This window comes from Centrocercus urophasianus, unplaced genomic scaffold (genome assembly GCF_019232065.1).
Source record: "Centrocercus urophasianus isolate 14NV4802_14NV808 unplaced genomic scaffold, USGS_Curo_1.0 seq_22, whole genome shotgun sequence".
Classification (NCBI taxonomy): domain Eukaryota; kingdom Metazoa; phylum Chordata; class Aves; order Galliformes; family Phasianidae; genus Centrocercus; species Centrocercus urophasianus.
In genome coordinates, this window is record NW_024884778.1 from 14,404,789 (window position 1) to 14,424,756 (window position 19,968).

Below are 19,968 nucleotides of genomic sequence, written 5' to 3' on the forward strand. Positions count from 1 at the left end.
GGAGCAGCTTGTGTGAATATCATATGTTCCTTGTCAGAAAACGTTACTCTTCCATGTTTGAACTGCTTTTGTCGTGGTCCATCAGTGTTTTTGACAACGTTGTCCATCTTCTTTTAGAATTGTGAAGGTCTTCTTTCCCAGTGGCACGAAGGTGCCACCATTGCACTTGCGAGGTGTTAGCAGGGTACGTCCCATGATGGCAGTCTGCCTAATGACTGAATTCGGTTGCCACTTTGTTTCCAAACACTCAGATAATTTATAGGAGTTACCGTCAGTTGCCATCTTTAAACAGAAAATCCAGCTCATCTTGGCCTTGCAATTGCTGACACAACGTTGGCAATAGAATCAGAACAGGTTGACCTTATGGGGTTTTTTTTTTTCTAAGGAGATTAGTAACTAATGCCTTTCTTGAAAGGGCTAACTTCTTTTGCATAACCATGTTGCTTGATCTTATGAGAGTGTGATCTCACAGGACTTTGCTCTAAGCCTCAGGGATTCAGAACGACCAAAATCAATCTTCTGAAACATTTGTCAAGATGCCAGGCAAAAGACAAGGCAGGATGGAAATGTATGTGCCGTGCACACATTCTCTATTAAATAGTCAGTTTGGATTCTTTTGACTCTAAATGAGGATTTTCAGTTTAAAGGTTTTTCATCCACGTGTTCACAATGCAGGAGTTAGGAAATAATGATCTAAATTGTATGATTTCATAGGGGAATGCTGTGTCTTAAGAAATTTGATTAGGAGCTTTTATCATGGATGACTTACTGTGCTAAACCTTGTTTAATGCATCCGAGCAAAACCATCAACAATGCTAAGTGTACTGTGTGTTGCTTAAAGATTGTCTAAGCTTTACTTCAGATGCAGTGCCTTGTATCCTTTTGCAACTCCGTCTGCATTAATTTGAAACATGCAAATTATCTATGATGTAGGATATCTTTTTGTGGTGTTAAGCTTCTTCTCATGTTTCAACATGACATCACTGAAACTTGTACTGCGCATTTCAGGATATTGCTTAAAACTTGGCTGAAGCTTAGATTCTTTCAAATTTGTATTGCAATGTGTGTATAATTGCTGGGCCTGAAGAAAGCTTATGTCCTTACTCATCTCATTGTACTTCCTCATGCTTAAACACTGTGTTTGAAATGTCATTAATAAAGAAACAGCTTGACTGGTGCAGAGTAACATGCAAGTCTGAAGTTCCATTTCCATTCAAATTTTAACCCTCAGTGTTTATCTTTTGCCTCTGTTCCATGCAGCAAGGCAAAAATTAAGTCTTAAATTGGCATTTTACATTTGTGTTGGGACAAAACTTTGATTCTTCATTGCAACAGTTCATCCCTATCATTATCGATGTCTGTACTTAAACTAGACTATTTCCCTCTTCATTTCCTGGGATTCAAAATTGACAGCCGTATTTCAAATTTCATTCAAACTTAACAGGATTTTCAATTATACTTATTAGCACCTGCTTTTCCCTCAAAAGCCCCTTTCTAAACACTTGGTGTTTTGACTTTGTGTTTTTCCTTGTGTCGTAGGTCTTTAAATACTCTGCACCAGTTTTGCTGTCCAGCTCCATTGTACCATACCCAGCTAGCAGTCCCTGCCACACACTCAGAGTACAGGTAAGAGTAGATATGATCCACCCACTTGCTTCTTTGGAAGAGAGATCTGATTTTACGATTTGACAAAAGCAGAGGAATGGCAGTTTAAGTTTTAAAATATAGAATGAATAAACTAAAAACTGAGTGCTAAGGAAATATCTCAAACAACTTTAACATCCCAAGGGGTCGGGCTATTTGCTTATTTTAGGCACTATTTAATTGGATAGTAAAATGGGTTTTATGCGCTTTAAGAGGCACGTCTCCCCAGACTATTTGAAAGCTACAGACGTTTTGAAAGATAGGAAGAAATTAATTATAGGTTTAGTTCTCACAAAACGAACATCTCAAGCATTGAAATTTTCACATAGTTTGTGTAGGCTAAAGTTTTCCAAGCACAACCTTTTTTTGAAGCCCCTTGAGTATTTCACAACGGTACGTAGGTAAGTCATGGCTCTATGCAATGCGTGGACCTGCACAAGGCTCGGTGCTGCCTGTTGGTTCGAATGGAAATAAGGGTTTTTAAAAAGATGCAGGTTCTCAGTGCTGAGTGGCCTACCCTACATCTATCTAAAATACATGATTTTCAGTTAGTAGCTTAGCATGTGTGTTTTCAAATCTTCAATTAAATGGGGGCAGCAGTAACTGTACATCTTAATAAAAGCAATTATCAGTGCCAGAGTTTAGCAGTCAGCTTACAGAAACGTCAAAGTATAGTAACCTAAGTTACCAGAAATGTGAAAACTGCTAAGAAACTCTGCACACGTCATGAAGAAACTTGTCTTTAACTGTGATTAACTTAGTCATGATTGCCAGCTCATGAATAATATTAGTATCAAAATATTGGAAATCTGGTGCTGAAAAATCAACTTGCTTTGCACTAGTAATAAAGAAAGGCAAAAACAATCCTAAATTGAATCCTAAATCTGTGAATGCCTAAATATTTCTGATTTTAATCTTTCATGTCTTACTTATGTATAACCTCGCATGTTTGGATCCATCCTGTTATTTTGCACTGCAATGTCACTTTGTCTGCTTTCTTTCCTCTCATTAAAGCTCTTAGTTTTATTTGGTGGTAGTGAATCTGTAGCCCAATTGTAAAACAATTGAGTATTTCTTCAGTAAGGAGTGCGACTTCAGTGTAATTAGATTGCTCTCTTGTTTTTTTTAATGAGGACTTTATTTTTCTTTTGTTCCTAGTTTATAATGCTTCGTTTTAGGGTTCTTTTAGGGATTTTCCCATAGTGATGTTGATGGCAAAATCAGTAGTTTCTTTCATGTTTCAGTATCTTGCACCACAACATTTATTTGTGTCTTAATATATCTTTTGGAAAGAAAACTTTCAGCAGCATAACCTTGTCCTTGGGAGAAAAAAAATACCATCCATCTCTGGCTTACTTCTGTGTTTGTTTGTGCAGTAAAGTAATAAATGCCATAAGTGTGGCTGGATCTGCAAAGCATGTGCAGATTTGTTATGGAGAACGTTAGTGTGCAAAAATGCAAAACATAACAATTTTTACAATGCCTAAACTTGCTGTAAGTCTGCAAGCTTTTGCTTAAGAATTGGGATGCGTGTAGGAACTCATCGCTAACCTTACTCTCAGGGAAATTTAGTTCTCAAACTTTGCAACTGTGTGTGTATGTGTAATGAGAACTTAGCTACAATCTGTGGAGATATGAGAGCTCCCAACAATTGACAATATAACTGTAGCAGCACTGCCTGTGTTCATATAGTGGTAATGGAGCAAGCAATAGGCTTGCCACTGGCTGCTAGGAGAGCTAACATGCTTTGCTCCTCCCTTCCTCCCTCATTGTTTCCTGCTTATATCTATCAGCAGCACGTGATCTGTGCTAACTCTCCATTTTATTAGGACTTACTGAAGAAGAGCTGTCAGGAGTTAGATATGGCCTTGTTCTTCTCATACATCTTCTCCCCAGCACGCAAGTTGCCTGGGTGATGACTTTTGCAAAGGGTGAGACTGAGTCAGCAGCGTACGACAAAAGCAGCCAACTGCACTCAGGGCTGTGTTAGCAAGAGTGCAGGCAGAGAGGCCTCTCTCCCCTTCTGCCAGAACACATCCTGGGGGTTTGTCTGGCTTTTCAAAAGACATCAGGATACTGGAGCATGTCTGGCAAACAGCCTCCTAGATGGCTGGGGGCCAGAGTGTGTGACAGGTGAGGAGCAGCCGAGAGAAAGGAGCTGCTTGGTGTGAAGGAAAGGATCAGGGCACTTGCTGTCTTCAACTCCTCAGTGGGAGCATATGCAGAAGGTGCTGCACACCTCATCTAGAAGGTGTGCAATGATGGCCCAAGGGGCAACAGACAGATTGCAGTGAGACAAATTCCAGTTAGATATAAAGAAAGGTGAGGAGTGAATTTCACTGTGAGGGCAGCCAAACACTGGATCAGAGGCCAGACAAGGAGATGGTAGCTCTGTCTTCAACAGTACTTGGTTCAGGTGGGCACAGCCCTGGTCAACCTTATGTAGCTGGCCCTGCTTTGGGCAGAAGACTAGACCAGCACCTGCAGAAGTGTCTTCTAGCATAAAGCATCCTGTGATCATGAAGCACTCCTCCATGGAGAACAAAAACAAGCTGCAAGTTTGTTCTTCGCTGGACTGAAGAACTGTGGTTTCATATTATTTGGGGACGCTAATGTCTGTCCCACATGCTACCACATGGTGGTGCGTTGGTCACCCCTGTATTCTTTCCTCCTGTCAACAGTTTGGTTGACCCAAAGTTAGGTTTTTGAAGCTGCTGTTTCCAAAGTGGTTGTTACAGCTTGACATCCCTGTATCTGTAATCTCTTAGTCAAGTACTAATTCTGCATGTTTGCATAAATGATCTGTAAGCAGGAATCCTATTGTTCTGAATGAAAATCAGCTACTAGAATATTAGCACAATTAGGCTTTTAATTTGCACGTACATTTAATAGTATTAAAATTAGCTCTTAGTCTTCCCATTGATCAATTTATGAATAGAAGTTGGTGGAAACAATGCAAACAAGAACGGATGCTTCATTCTAGCTTCAGATTTGAAGCTTTATTTAGAAAATACTCAGAGGGATTAATTTTCTAGCCCAGAATTAAAAATTAAATTTGCTCTGAAAGAAGCAATTAATGAATGCACTACGGTGAAATCTGGAGCATCTCTGATTTGCTGGTAGCTAATTGCAGGATGTTTTATTCACTCCAGCAGTTTTATTTCCAGTCAAGATGATCTTTGGCATCTGTTTTGAATTGTTAATAGAGAAAAAATGCATTTTTAATAACTGCAGCTCTTGCAGTAATCCCTTGCTTGCTCACTTTACAATGTTCAAAATAGAAATAAAATGAGTTATCTTGCCTTTTTCCTATTCTAAGGGCAGTTATAGGAAGTGTATAACGTGCTTCCAGCCAGTTATTTATCTGTCTGTGTTCCAGTTTGCCCATATGCCTCCTATGTCTGCTCTTTTTTATTTATTCTGGTTTGGAAGTTGAGAAAACAAAGCAAAAAGAATGTCTGTAGCTTGGCTTCATTGAGTCCCTTCCTATTCCTGCTTTGCGGTGTAGAGTCTTAGAAGTAATATGCTCCAGTTCCGAGCTGCAGATTCCATGAGGTGCTCCATCTTTGTCAGTGACCACCTGAATACGGATTTTATGTCTGGTCTGAGGGCAAAGTAAAGGAGATGACTGGAACCAGAGGCGTCAAAAAAGAAAACAGCCGTGGATCTTTGTAGTATTACTTGTGCATCTGTTGCGGAGCCTTTTGCTTGATATGGCCTGGGTAATTTAGTGACCTTGCAGCTGGAACATGGGAGAACAAAGCCCAGAGATATAATGGCATTCAGAGGGAGTAAATTTAATCATATCTGTTTCCTGTTGAAGAAGAATCTTTTCCCAGCATTTTCCATACTCATTTTTCTGTGTGAACAAGGTTCAGTTAGTACGTCAGTCTATCCGTACAGGTGCTAGCTATCTTGCACTAACAGAATGCACTCACTGTGCACCTCTTAAATTGTGCACCACTTTCACATGAACTTCCCAGTTTCTTGTCTACTGACACCTTAAAGTTGTAAGCTGGGGGTAGCTTGCCAGCCAGCCCTATAGAAGGCTTCCTAATCTGCTGAAATTGGAGGTGAGGGGAGGAGGGGCTGTTTTGTTTTTAGTGCCCTGCAGCCCGAGTACTATTGTAGCTGTCATCTCTTCAGCCTTTTGTGAGGCAAGTTGCTGTAGGAATAGCTCCAGACAAGAAGTTATAATGAAGAGTGCTTGTGCTTGAGAATACTCTTAAGTGTACAAGTATATTGGTATATTACAGGCAGCTACAACTGCAAGCAGATTTGCTTACCCCTAATATCTAAGAATCTTTTGATGTGATGTGATGTGTTTGTTCGTGATTCTGTGATTTGCTTGTTTTGTTTTGCATGCGCTTTTGACTGTCACTCATTGCTTTCCCCATCTGCTTTACCTTCAATGCTTCTAATATTTAATTAGATGCCCTTATCGTGTCCAAAGGCATCTTGAAACTAGAGATTTTTCTTTTTTTTTTTTTTTTCCCCAGTGGTACCTGTGAAAACAAACAGATAATGCAAAGGATGTTATAGTACCAAAGAAATCACATCATTTTCTTGCAGTGTCTACCTGCTTAATGTTTAATCAGCACCTCTGGGAGGTAAAAATATTGTTATGAAAATACTTCACTGCTGTAAAATTTTAATGTGGAAGCTTTGTTTCACCAGAAAATGTTGGCTTATGTGCAACAAACCATTGTATAGAAGATGATATAAATGATAATGATATGGTGCTATTTCTTTTCCCCGGACCAGTGGTAGGCATTGTACCTATTTTCTTACCCTAACTGGCTAATGCAGAAGCTTAACCTGCAACGATGCCTGGCTGCAGATGCTTTTCAGTCAGTATGTTTTGGTTTTTATCTTCTTTTCAGGAGCACTGAGGGAACTCTTCACACTAGGCAAGGTAAATTGGGAACTTCTTGCTCAAATTCTTGAAGTAGGAAAATATCTGTTTTCCAGATAAATTTGATCCTGTTTCTGCTGATAAGCTCTCTGCTGTTTGCCAGGTTTAGACAAATCATCAATAGTTCTCATGTCCTTCACATGAGCATTTATAAAGGCATCCCACGCTACCAAACAGATGCCTCAGTCATGTGGTACCTTCCCAATTAATGATTAGTCACAGACAAAACCAACAGCAGGAGCTATGCTTCGGAGTCCTTTCTACTGTTTTGTTTATTTGGCTGTTTATTGAAAATTTCTACCAAAAAAAGCTGAACAGAAATTTTATTTCTAACTGAATAGCAATTCCTAGCTGTATGACCTAGTATACACAAGCACTGTCTTCTTTGCAATATGCAGGGTTTTAAAAGCTTGACAAGGTTTTTTCACATTAAGCAAAGGAGTGAAAACTATGTTGCTCAGCCCAGCCAGCACATCTTGCTTCTAGTTATCCTGATTTTCATGAACAAAGCAAAACAAATCCAAACACACAGTCTGTGTGAAATCAGTACGAGGTTCAGATGATTACATAAGTCATGTGTTCATACCCTATGGTGTAGGAAAGCTGGAATAATTATAGTAAAACTTGTAATTTTCTACTTGATTCCTACGTGATCTAGAGATGCAAAAAGAGTGAATTTTGTTCATACACAGCAAATTAAGAGAAAACAATCAGAAGGTGGCAGAATCTGTGAGATTTACAATTTGGTTTTGGATTTTCTTGTTGGCTTTTTTTTCTTCCTTGTGTTCCTTTCCACTCTTCTTCTTTAGCTTGTTATTTTGTTTAAAGGAAACAATCACCCATGGTTGTGTTACTGGTAAAGAAGTGACCTCATCCAAGCTTCCTGCTCTGCCTGCATCCCCTCCTCCACCTGCCATAAAGCACGTTGTAGCATTACAGATGTAGGTATTCCAAACTGCTTCTTTAACAGCCTTTGTGCCTTCTGGTTAGTAGCACCATTCATGATGCTGGCAATGCTGCATGGAAACAGTTCTCTCTAATTTAAAAGGGGGGGAGGAGGGAGATGGTGTGGAGGGTCAAGTAGAGCTCCATCAATCATCAATACTTCTGTGTGTAAATCACCAGCAGAAGGGGAGTGCGTTTGTTCTGCATTTGCTGTGAAAAACAAGTGAAAATCATCATGAAACATTTCTCTTTAACATTTTAAAATAAAAGCTCTGAGGCCATAGTAGACAGAGTATGTTATATGGCTACTTAAAGTAATTTTTTTGTATGGGAAAAATAGAAATTTTTAAAAACATCCTTGGATCAGAGTTTAACTGTTAAGCATTAGCCTACTCCTTTAGCACTGTTAATCATTGCACTGAAAGTCCAATTGCTGACGTGAAATGGGCTGCCAGCTGGTATTTACCAGCAAATTGCACTATTTGTGGATTTAAAAGCAAACCAAATGAACAATTCAAGCTTAATTTTCCTAATGCTGTTCCCTATGATTCTGTTCCTCTGTCTCTTTTCTTTCTTGCCCTCCTCTTCCTTGGCAGGGAAGATAATGTTCTGCACCAGTTCTGCTGTCCGCCTTCGGGGTCTAGTAGTCCATCTTCAAGATAACAGAGAAGCTCGGGGTCGCTAAGTGTGCAGTCAGTGCTACATCTGTGTAGTCCATCTCTCCTCTTCTCTCTTACTGGTGTGTATGGGACTGAAACTTGCATGGATGCCATAGGATTCTTGTTCGTATCAAGTTTGATTTATTCAGAATGTCACAGCCATACATTTTTGCCATCAGTACTTGGTAATCCCTTCTCCATGCTCTTCTACAGCTCTCCTCCATGTGTCCAGTATTTAAAACAATTGCAAACTGTAAACAAACACATAAATTGCACAATTTATTTTGAAGTAAAATAAACGGTATCGTAAGTCTTTAAGTGTACTGTGCGTTTTGTTGTTGTATGTGGTCATGTGACATGAAGGGTACAAACTAATGTGATTTCTTCCCTAGTAGGAGAGGAAGAGAGACAAGCTGTTTATTACAGTCTGCGTTAGGCCAAGATTTTTCTGCTGTTGATCCTAGAAGTTTGCTTCAAGGCTGGGAAACCACCAATATGACATTTTATGCATGTTACTCTATAGAGATTACATGTAACAGTTGTTTCTTTGCTTTTTGCTTGTTATGAATAACCAGAACATCTATGTTATTACACAGATAAATAGTCTGAGTGATTACATTTCTTAGTTTCTTTGCAGCCTGTTTGTTAAGTTTGCTAGCCTGTATTTGTCAAAGTCCCATATGAAGTGTTAGCACAAGCACAAGATCGTTTCTTGTATACTTCAGGTACCTAATTGATGAAAATATTTTTCTCTAAGCTGTGCACGAAGTGAACTAATTGAATAGCCCTGGAGCTCCAGGTAGATAAATGTGAACATGTCCATGTGCGTCGAAGAAGAGAGACCAAGTTACCATTGCCCAAAGGGCACTTTGCTGATTATATCTTTCCAGGCATGTCTTGCTGCTCTAGAATAACTGAAGAATTTCCACTACTTGGATCTTCCAAAATTAAACAGCCAGAGCAGGTATAATGGGAAACAGGTTCTCTATGAAGTGTCGTTTACTATCCAGAAGCTAGCAGGGAAGAAAAATTGGAGGGGTGGGGGGGCTGTTTAAAATATTCCTTCCAGCTCTCTGGAACAGAGAGCTGCTTGAGTGTAGGGTGAACAACTGTGGTTTTTTGTTTTGTTTCTGGTGGGTTTTTTTTGTTTGTTTTTGTTTGTTTGTTTGTTGTTTTTGTTTTTTTTTTTTTGTTTTTGTTTGTTTGTTTTGTTTTTTTAGTTATATGTAATTTTGAGGATAGAATAAATGGAGGATCAGCATCAAGGGAAGAATCTGGAAAGGTAGTGTAAGATTGTCTCATCCTATAGTAATGTTCTTTGCTTATGACTCTGAACAGTTAGGGTTGATTCACTGCTTCTCAACACAATACCAATTTACACGTCCTGATAAATGTTTGCTTGTGCCTGTTGTAGGCATGATAGTGAAGCATCTGAAGCCTAGGGAAGAACTTGCTTGTAGAAAGCTAATCTGCCTTTATGATTTTATGACAGTTTGCCCATGTCTCTTATTGTGACTGCGTGGACTAAAGAAGATACGGCTTTTTCCATTGTTTGGTGCTGAATGCACCATAGCTTCATGTTTTCCTATCTCTTGGTGTTGGATAAACATGAAGGTCTTTCACTCCCATCGTAAAATGTGTGAATTACCCAATGCAGAAATTATGTAGTAGATCACTGTAGTTCAATATGTTATTGGAAGTGTTCTAATGTTTCATGGGCAGGGTACAACACGTGTAAGTGTTGCTGACCATTTTGGCCTTTAACTGCTGTGAGGAGTTTCTCAGAGTTGCTACGCAGAGATAGCAATAGGAGGAATTTCTGATATTTTGATTTGCTTATCTCCCTCTCAGATGTAAACAGTAATTCACTCTCTCTCCTTGGTGCACTGAACTAGAGCACTGTAATTATTCTCTTCCATAGGGTAGGATTTGTTCAATCTTTTAATAAGTATCTTTTGTATGTTTGTATAAAGGAAAGGAAAGAAGAAAGACTACTGTTTAAATATGAAAATTAAAGCCACCAGCTGTAGGTGGTGCCAGCACTTTTGCCTCGAATGTGGTTTGTGTTTAATGATGGGCCTCAGGAGAAGCAAGGTAGAGAAGTGATCAGTGTTATTAACTGTAGCAGGATGTTATCATTGGTTGTTTTCTATCTGGTAGTTTTCCAGTTAAAAAAAGGTAGTAGCATTGCAATTTGCTGGCATTTGAAACAATTTAAGTTGGTATCCACAATATTATCAAATCCTGGCATTTACTCTGCATGGAGCAGATAGAGAAGTGACCTTCTCTCATGCTGTGAAGTCAGAAATGCACAAGTAAACACTTTTCTATTTAAATAAGTCATGGCTGGCTTAATAAAACATGCAATGAATTTCTGGATTTAGTACTGGAACCTGGAAGGGATTCCTTTTTAGCTAGGCTGAGTTGAGCCTAAATGCTGCACAACATTACAAGACACAGGCTGCAGTGGAAAAATTCCCTTTTCCTCCCTATTCCTTGATGATTTTTTCAACTGCTTTTGCGAATAGTTAACACTGTCTTATTGTGCATTCTAGTGTGGAAGGTGGAAGGAAATCGCATTTTTCTTGTCTTCATGCACTAAATCTTTTCAGTCATGACCTTGAAAGGTTGGACTAAAGCTGCTGCTTTGTAGAAATTCTGTTCACACGTTTCTCTTCTGGCACTGTTAGGCACTCTCACCTATTAGGATCAGGAATTGTTTTTCTTCTGCCATGTGGATTTCTCCTTTGCAAACACACTCCATTCTTACATTGTTTTGATTGTTTTTGCCCAAAATAGGTGGGTAGGACCCATTATACGCAGTTACTACTGACTTGCTGTTGTTTCCTGTACATGCATCACTTCCCCTCTGTGGCTCTGATTATGGGCTGTTGTTCCATAGCTCAGAGCATGTTATGCAGATGCTTGGAAGGCATGGATATTTATGCACCACTAGATGGAGCAGAGCACAGTTCGACTGTGATAAATTCAAGTCTTATCTCCCAAAGTAGTATTAAAAGTAACTAACTAGCTGAAGCAAAATATTTTATAACATGAGGAGAAGGAATAATCCCCTGAAAAATGTAATGGGGTGTAGATCTTCACCATGAATCAAATTAAGCTTTCAAAAATTTCCCTTAGCTATTTGACCAGCTGTGTAATGTGTTATGGATTGCCACTATTTCAAGTAACTCAAGATTCATAATGAATTAGAATTATGCACAGTCTATGGCTAAGGAAGCTCCTTAGCCATAAACCTCTTTGATCAGGAGTCCAGGAATGGAAAAGTTTAATCTGCTGTTTAAAATGAAGCAGCATTAAAATAGCATTTAAGGTGACTCATTGAGGTCTTTGACAAGGGTGAGGGACTTGGCTGAGTCCCTCTGAAACCTCTTGATTCATAACTTTGAAAGGGTGACATTCCTAGTATATAATATCGATTTACGAAACTGAGTGTTTTGTTGTGCAGCACCAAATCCTTCTTCATCTCAAGCACAAAATCAGAAGGAATTCTTTTTTTAAAAAAAAAAAAAGAAAAAGAAAAAAATAAAAGTATCTACAGAAAGGTCTGGAAGCATGGGGCATCACTGTGCTGGTGGCAGGACTGAATTTTACAAAAATTTCCATTTTATAATAAATGAATAATTCCTGAAATGGTGGCTAGAGGGAGCTCCAATGCAATCTGTTTCAAAGCTTTCTCTGCAAGTAAGTCGTTGTGGGTAAGGCAGCACGAAGCTGTAGATAAAAGGAAAGGCAACCTAGATTAATTTACATTTACTTTTAAAGTCTGTTAACACTGGAGATGAAGGGTTGTTTGATCACGTGGAATTACAGATTGGATATATATCCAGCATGCCCTACAGTCAGGTTTGTTTATCTATTGTCATATATACTTGTCTGCTTGTATAACATAGTCTGCCTTTGGCATTCTCAAGCTGCAATGCAGAATGTGTTCAGGGAAGTGCAGTGTGTAGCTGTATGTGTATGGGGTAGGATGGAAGAGATCCATCTGTCCTACTGTCAGATGGCTGACAGTTAAGGAAAAAGGAGTGCAAGAACAGGACAAATGCACAGTGGTACTTCTCCAAGGCTAAGGAACATTTGGGTAAGAAGCTAATCCAGCATTGTTATCAAGTCAGTTTTTAAGTGGAAAAAAAAAATCGCAATTAAAAAGTGTGAGTAACTGGAAACTACTGGAGAGATTTCTATTGTCAAAGCAACAGAAACTCTAGTTTCACTATTCTACCTCTACCAAATTAATTATAGCAATTCAGTTAAGAGTACCACGCTCCTATCGAAAGGGCGTTGGCTTTTTCCCTTCTCTGTGCAGGTCTGTTTCATGTTTTCTTTTAACTTGACAAAATGTGCACAGCAGTTGCTCAGTACTGGGGGTGGGATCTGTAAGGCAGCACAGCTGCACAGGTTTCAGTCACCTGCGACACTAACAGCTTGATGTGACTCACCTGCTATGAACTTGATTATCTGATTTCTGTTCTCCCCAGCAACTTGCTGAAAGACACTGGGCTCCCTTGCCAAAAGGAGGCCATGAGGTAGTTGCAGGATTACCAGAATGTGCCAGGCACTGGGCTCAGTGGTTGCAGGGACTGGTTCCTAGCTGCGTTCAGGGGGCTCCCCACATTCTGGTGAGCTGTCAGAAATGGATAGATAAAGAGGAGGCATAAACTGAGTCAGTCTACAAGGAGAAACAACATGTAATGAACTGAGTAAGTTTTGCCTGGCTGTGTTGGAAGGAAACAGCCTCCTGCTCTTGGCTACTACGTGACTCAGTCCTGCTGCCATCCAGTTTCCACCCTGTAATGTAGAGAACTGAGTTCATCTTCTTAATAGAGACTTTGGAGACCTCCTGGGCAGTGTTGGAGAGATTCTCCCGGGAAGAGGGTTGTTTTGCTGGTGTTTTGTTTTGTTCTGTGGTTTTGTTTGTTTTTTGTTTTTTTTTTTTTTTTTTTTGCTAGAGAATGAAATTATAGATCTGGAAAGGACAACTATCCATAATGCTAGTATTCTTTACATATGTAATATATAGCAATGGTTTGGGTACTCATGAAGGACTGATTCTGTCAATACAGATGCTTAAGTGGGAAGTTCAAAGATCCTGGTTAGTATGGCCTCTTTGCTCTGCAGTCGATATGTTTTGCCCTGATTGTTGCTGTAAAATATGGGTGCTTCCCATATGCTTCCCTTTAGAGCTGGCAGTGGATTTCAGAAAATGTGAAAGACTTTGTGTTTACTAAACAAGGTGGGTAACTGATGTTCCAATTACCCAAGGACCATTTCTTCCCAATATTACATCTGGTTTTCCGTATTCGAGTGAAAAATTGCACAGAAGATATGGATTTTCATGAAAAAATATGGACCTCTTTTCTGGTGTTTTAAGTGTGTTTTTGTTTCTACACCTGTTATAGTTCTTACTTTTCTGATCTTAATTGTATGCTTTGTAGCCTTTAGTGATTTTGGCCTATGCATTTATAGGGCAAATGCATGAAATAAACCCGATTTATAACCCAATAATGTAAGTATTTTTCCTAAAGAAATTATGTCATGCTTCGTTAACCTCTGAATTTCTTCTAGCCCATCACTGGAGCATGGCACACCTGAAAATTGGATAGTATTGAAAATCTGTCTTGCTCTCTTTCTCAGTTAAACTCACCTTAATAGAGAATTAAATTAATTGTAATTGATGTTTTATGACAAGGCTTTGCCAGAGGCTGCTATAGTAGAGATAATTTATCTCAGTCGGGCAACGTGACTTAATTTATTTTGTTGTTCAAAAAGCCATATTATTATTAATCAGTTGACAAGTATCCTGATACGGGAAAGAACGGGTGAGCAGCCCACTGCTCCGCCCCATTGAGGCAGCAGGTGTTTCTGACCAACAGCTTTGCTGGCTGGCTACAAGGTTCCTGATGAAAGCCGTTTCCCTGGGCTCTGGGCTTTGTTAGTCAGTGAGCCCTCAGCTGTGCCTGCTGCTGTCAGCTGACCGTGGAAGCTGTACAATTGCATTTGTTGTCTCTAGGATTCACTATTAAATTGAGGTGCTCTCCGCATGTGTTGTGCTCTTGTGCAGCCCACGAAGATGCACATTCTGTTTAACGATCAGACTTAATTACTGACAATTCTTTTTATATTTATTTTTAATTTCAATTTCATGGCATTCAGTGGAAAAGAATGCCTCCACAGCTCTCGTGCTGGGAGCCCCAGGCCAGGGTGTGCTGCTCGAGGAGGAGCCTCGCAAGAGCAGAGGGACAATCTCCTCCCTGCCCCTGCCGGCCGCTCCCCTGCTGATGCAGCCCGGGGTACCGCTGCCTTCTGGGGCTGAACGCGCACCGGGTCCATCGATGGAGGCAAAGGTTTAGGTGTAGGTAGAAGCTTATTGCTTTACTACAGATGAGGCTAAAGGTTTCCGCCACAAGTCTTAGTCCAGAGACAGCTTACCCATGAACAGGAAAATACAACAGGCAGTATTTATTAATTTGCATGTAGTGTGCATTCTCTGTCAGATCTTTGAATGCTTAAAATAGGAGCTAGCACTAAATTGGCCATAGCCAAGCATGTGTGTAAACGCCTAACATTGCATGTTTCCACCAGTCATTTGATTCATCTAATTTTATAGTGCTGAAAAGCTAAATGGTGTAATACCGTCTGGGTAAATCTTACGGAAATGAATGGGAAAGATTCATTTAAAGCTTTCTTTTTAGGTACTTTGACTTTGTTCTATGATTTTGCTGTTTTGAGGGCTTTTTCAAAAGTTTCACAGGGTGATATGTGCAGCAGTTATGTATATGTATACCTGTGTGTATATATACAGCAATGTCCCAAGTGTGACTGCGCTCCAGAACATACACAGCTGCATCCACTTGGCAGCCAGAACTTTTGGCCCTCTCAAATACATCTGGCATTGCATGGTTCTGACTCCTTGGTTTACACTGAAGCTGTTCTAGTTCCCATAGATGGTACAAAGGTGTCCTGAACAGATCTACTGTAAATACCATTTGGAGCATAGACTGAATGTGGCAATCTCTTTAGAGCTCTGAATTTGTACTAACCAAGTAGTCATCTTGCTATGGTTGATCTGTTTCATGAAATTTATGGTAATGAAAATTATTCTTCCATTATTATTACAACAAATTTAATTTATGTATAAGGTTTTATACAATTTGTATAAAATCTGGTATGTAAAATATAAGATCTGATACTTACTTACTCTGGTACTTCCTCAGGTTGGGGTTCACAACACTGCCCATCAGCCCCTATGAAGGGACACGCTGCCCTGTGCAGAACCCCCTGACCTCAGCTCTGCAGTACTGGGGCTGCAGGGGCTGCAGGATTTGGTGCCAGCTGGTACAGTCAGGGAAGTGCCTCTCCATTTCTTATCCATGCTTCATTTTCGTTGAACCTCTGTAAATTCACTCTGAGTACTTGTTAAATGTAAACTGCCAGTTAGCTGAAAAACTTTGTTTCCTTTCTGTGGGCTAGGCTGCTGTGTGGCTTCCCTTCCTGGTTCCAGCAGCACACCACTAACCTCTCTTGTTGTTTTGCCAGACGTGCTGATGATGTAGCTCCAGTTGTGCTTGTTTTCAGATTCTGCAGGAGTTAGCTGCTTTCATGTTATTTCGCTTACATCTGTAAGCATTTTCTTCCAGAAAACTGTTATGCTTTTAAGATGATCTAACTCAATTTTCAATTCAGTAGGTTTGTAGCCAACAGCAGCAAAATTACTGTTTACTCTGTATTTGTAGTGATAAAATGGTTATTTTCCATATTTAAAAGAAGTATTCTAACCTCTGGCAGACTGATAAAGTAGTGCACTGCACTTTAAGTCATTGACTTTGCCTATGTGGATTTATCTGGCAATTTTCTTTTTCAGAAATGATAACAAATAGATGCAGTTTTACTGATTGGTAGGGAAACAGCACTTTGACTGCAGGTCCTTGAATCTGCCTAACTGCTAGTGTAATCGTGTTCCATTTGCTGGGAAACAAAAGGCTTCTGCGCACGTGGCATCTTTTTGTGATCTGCTGCTGCTTGTCAAATGCTGGGTAATCTAAGAAAAAATCACTAATATGTGTAAAAATAATTATTGATTACAAGTGAACATATCAAAGTACATTGGAAATCATATGAATTCTTAAGCTGTAGTTGATGTTTCTGGATAGGAGTAAATAGCTTTGTCGTGGTGCATGATGAGTTAGCTCCAGGCAGCGCAGCCTTTGGCTCATGCTACCTGCAGGTCTGTACAAGGGAAAAAGGCTCTTCTTTGAGCCTTTTGTTTTTCTGTGTGCATGTAAGCAGGTGCAGTACAAACAGGGAGGTGTCTGCAGCTTGTAGCAGTGCACAGGAAATACTTGAGCTGCAAGCTTCTCTCGGAGAACTCATTCTGAACCAGGGAATTAAAATCTGCTGATGTGAGGTGGAAAAACAAATTCTTACTCTATTAACCAGTATGAAACGTGGGGTGAAGTCACTGCTCCACTCCTGTGATGTAGCTGTGTTACTGTTCCACACTAAAAGGTCCCTTATACTTTGAACTGTCTGTAATCATAAATGTCATAAGCCTATGTGAAAATACACCCAGCAGAATTGGTCTCCGTGTTTTAAAGGATGAAGTCAAAAGTCTGTGTTCTCAGCATATAATGTACTCTTGCTGATTCACTGTCATATTCAATTTTTGTTTGTTTGACTTCACTACACTTGTGCAGAGCTCTTGCTAGTAGTTCTAGAAGGACTGCAGTAACAATATAGCTTTGAAAGGGAAATATGGGGATCAAACACTTGTTTTAAATTATATGACCATTTTAGTTTTCCTTTATAACCTTCTTCTGCTATTTTCATTCTAATGATCTCAAATGCCTTGTGAGGATTCTTGTAGACTTGAGGCCTTTGTAGCTCCCACATGATTCACAAATGGAAAGGGTAAGTTAGCTGCTTCTGACCGTAGCCACACAAATGAGAACTTTTAATGGGCAGTAAGTTTGTTCCATCATATTGTTGAACAAAATGTTTTCAGACACTTCAGTTCTCAAATTACATTAGTGTCCTTCCTCATGGAAGATTAAACAGATCTAGAAGCTTGAATGTCTTCAGACTGAACTGTGCACAATTGGCTGCTGTTATCAACAATTCACTATCTCTTCCTTCTTTGGAAAATCTCTGTTCCCATGTTGCATACATCAATTGGTTTTGTTTTTACGGCTCCAAATTTGAGCTGCAAATGGTAGTAAAGCTTGTTAATAAACATCTGATCCTCATGTAAGTCTGGGAATAAGTGTGATTTAAGTGGCGGAGTGTTTTTCTAATGCATCCCAAACCACATCCCTGAGATATTTTAATAAGAAAGCAATTCCTCTGGCAAGATACCAGCCTGAATAAGAACGCTGATTAGATGTCCAGTGGATTATGATTTCTTGACCATTTATTGTCAAGAGGGTGATTTCTTTTCTTCAGGACAGGAAGGTTGGGAATTTTTGCAGCTCCAATGGAACACCTACTCAAAGTCATTGCAGGTGGGCTGCCTAAATGCAAGGCATCACTGAACTCAAACTGTATCACAAGGCAGGTGAAGAGCCTTAAGCATGAAGGCCACTAACTTTTATGTGCTATTGGAGGAGCAATTGTAGCTGATGGAGTTTTTCAAAATTATTACTTTTTAATACTGTCTTTCACGGTGTAATGTATTACTGTAATACTAAAGCATTTATTGAGAAGAAAGCTTCCCCAGGACACCCCATTCTTAGGCTACAGGTTGCTGTAGGAATATAGGCCTCAATTTTGTCTTTATGTGCAAAGTGAGTTTTATTTATTATAATCTGTCCTTCTCTATAGAAAATAAATTTTACCTTCACACAGTCTTCTCAAATTAATAAAACTAGCTGAGCTTCTGAATCTGTTTCTTCATGGTCATGGGGAAAGGGCTTTGTTTCCTAGACGCTGTTTTTTCTTAAAGATTTAAAATCTATTTGAGATGCCATGATTATATTTTGGTTTGGAAAACATGTGAAGATGAATGTTTGAATATGCTTCTGTGCTGAAGATTCTCTGAATTATGATAGAAACCTGTCACACCAAGGGAGGGATGTGTTCTGAAGGAGGAAAACTAAAAGAAAGCTCATGTACAGAGCTTGCATGCAGCCCAAACTAAGTAGTCTCCTGTATGTCAAGTAGATAAGTGTGATCAAAGTTTTCCTAGAGCTGTGGTTTCTCTGATTTGCTTCTTTCTCTGTGGCCAATATTTTTGTCACTTTGCCATGCAGTGTCCGGAAGAGATGGAAAAAACACTTTTGATTATCAGTCAGTTCTGTCATAATCTGTTGCCTGCTTAGCCTTGTAATCCAGCTTTAACTGTTGTAGAGCTGAGGCAGTGAGCTGCTGCCTGAGGCCAGGAAATACGTGCTGCCAACTGGGTGCTGTGTGAAATGTCCAGGTCCAGCAGAACTGCGCTCAGGAGCCTGCTGTGCCATTCATGCCCCAGGAGTGGAAAGCTTTCTATTTCTAAGAGCAGCATTAAACATATTTCAGTACTTTTTGGTCTAAGTATTTCACTAAAATATCCAGATCTTAACATATTAGAACAGGAAAATGAGAAGCAAGAATTTCAGTGGTATTACTTAACATTCCGAGTCCTTATGAGTGCTGTTTCTTCATGGGTGATTGGTACCAGTTTTTATGTCAGAAAAAGATATTGCATTGTATCACACAAAGAAAGATTTAGTTACCCATGTTTTCTACTGGCGTAATTTTTTGACTAATGTCAGTGGAGTGCTGGTTAGTTCTGTCCTATTTACCACACCATTAGACTGAAGCCTCTGAAGTTGGGTTGTTCTACTTTACTTTCAGATCTATGGTGTAGACAGGCTACCATCAGACAGGTTTTGTGAATCCAATTCCAGTGCAGCTACCAGTGGCATTGCAGCCATCCTGGGACATTGTCCCTTTCTCTGGGTGGATGGAGGCAGGGCTGACAGCAGCCGTGCTGCACCTGGGCCAGTGCCTGCTTCTGGCAGTGCTCTGCAGTGGTGCTGAGATGTATGGGAGCGAGCTGAGCGTGCTGCTGTGCTGCTCTGCCTTCAGTTCCTGTGTTGCACTAGCACAGGACACATCTGCATGGCTGATAAATGACACTCCATCCATAAAAGATGTGATGGCAGAGCTTCTAGCTATATTTCCAGATTCCTTCTAATTTCCGGGAGGAACCTGGTGTCGTTAGCTTCTGATCCATGATATTCAAAGCAGAATTTTGCACAGCTTCCTTCAGGTTCCTTCAAGGCTGTTTGTCTGCGTAAGAAAAGCAAACACTGAATTGCAAGCCGCTGATCCCTTCAGCTTCGAGCAGTTCTGAGGTTTGGGGGAATGTTTTCTACTTGGTAATTTGGCAGACTCCCAGGCAAAGCCAGGCTCCTCTCATGAGAGGGAAGCCAAGATGATGTGCTGAGCAGACGTTAGAGAAGGGAAGATAAAATGATCGCAAATGTTACTTTTTTGCTTTTTTCGCTAAGCTCTGTGTTAAGTAACTTCACCATGCTGTGAGTCACTGAGCAACTGAGGGGGGTGCAGAGGCAGCGTGGTGCAGCTGGCTGTGTGTTGCTGTTGAACTACATCACAGAGAGATGCACCTTCCAGTGCGTGTCATGAGCTGCTGGTGGCTAACTCTTGCAGCTGATGCATGCTGGCTGACACACCAGGACAGCCAGGAGCCCTGTCAGTGCTCAGAGAAGTGACTTAGGGCAAGTTCACACGGTGTCATTGGTTTTAGTGAGGAAAAACTGAACACAACGTGATCCCAGTGAAACA

General features: G+C 40.1%; 1 protein-coding gene across 2 annotated transcripts in view; it reads left to right on the plus strand.

Annotated features, from left to right (window-relative positions):
- Positions 1–1,569: 1,569 nt before the first annotated feature.
- IQSEC1 (IQ motif and Sec7 domain ArfGEF 1) overlaps positions 1,570–19,968 on the plus strand; it is a 174,562-nt gene continuing 156,163 nt past the window's right edge. The window contains exon 1 of one of the 2 annotated variants that reach the window (XM_042823206.1): positions 1,570–1,626. The gene's annotated coding sequence lies outside the window, so the exon portion shown is untranslated. The remainder of the gene's footprint in view (positions 1,627–19,968) is intronic. The other variant, XM_042823207.1, reaches the window with a different exon arrangement.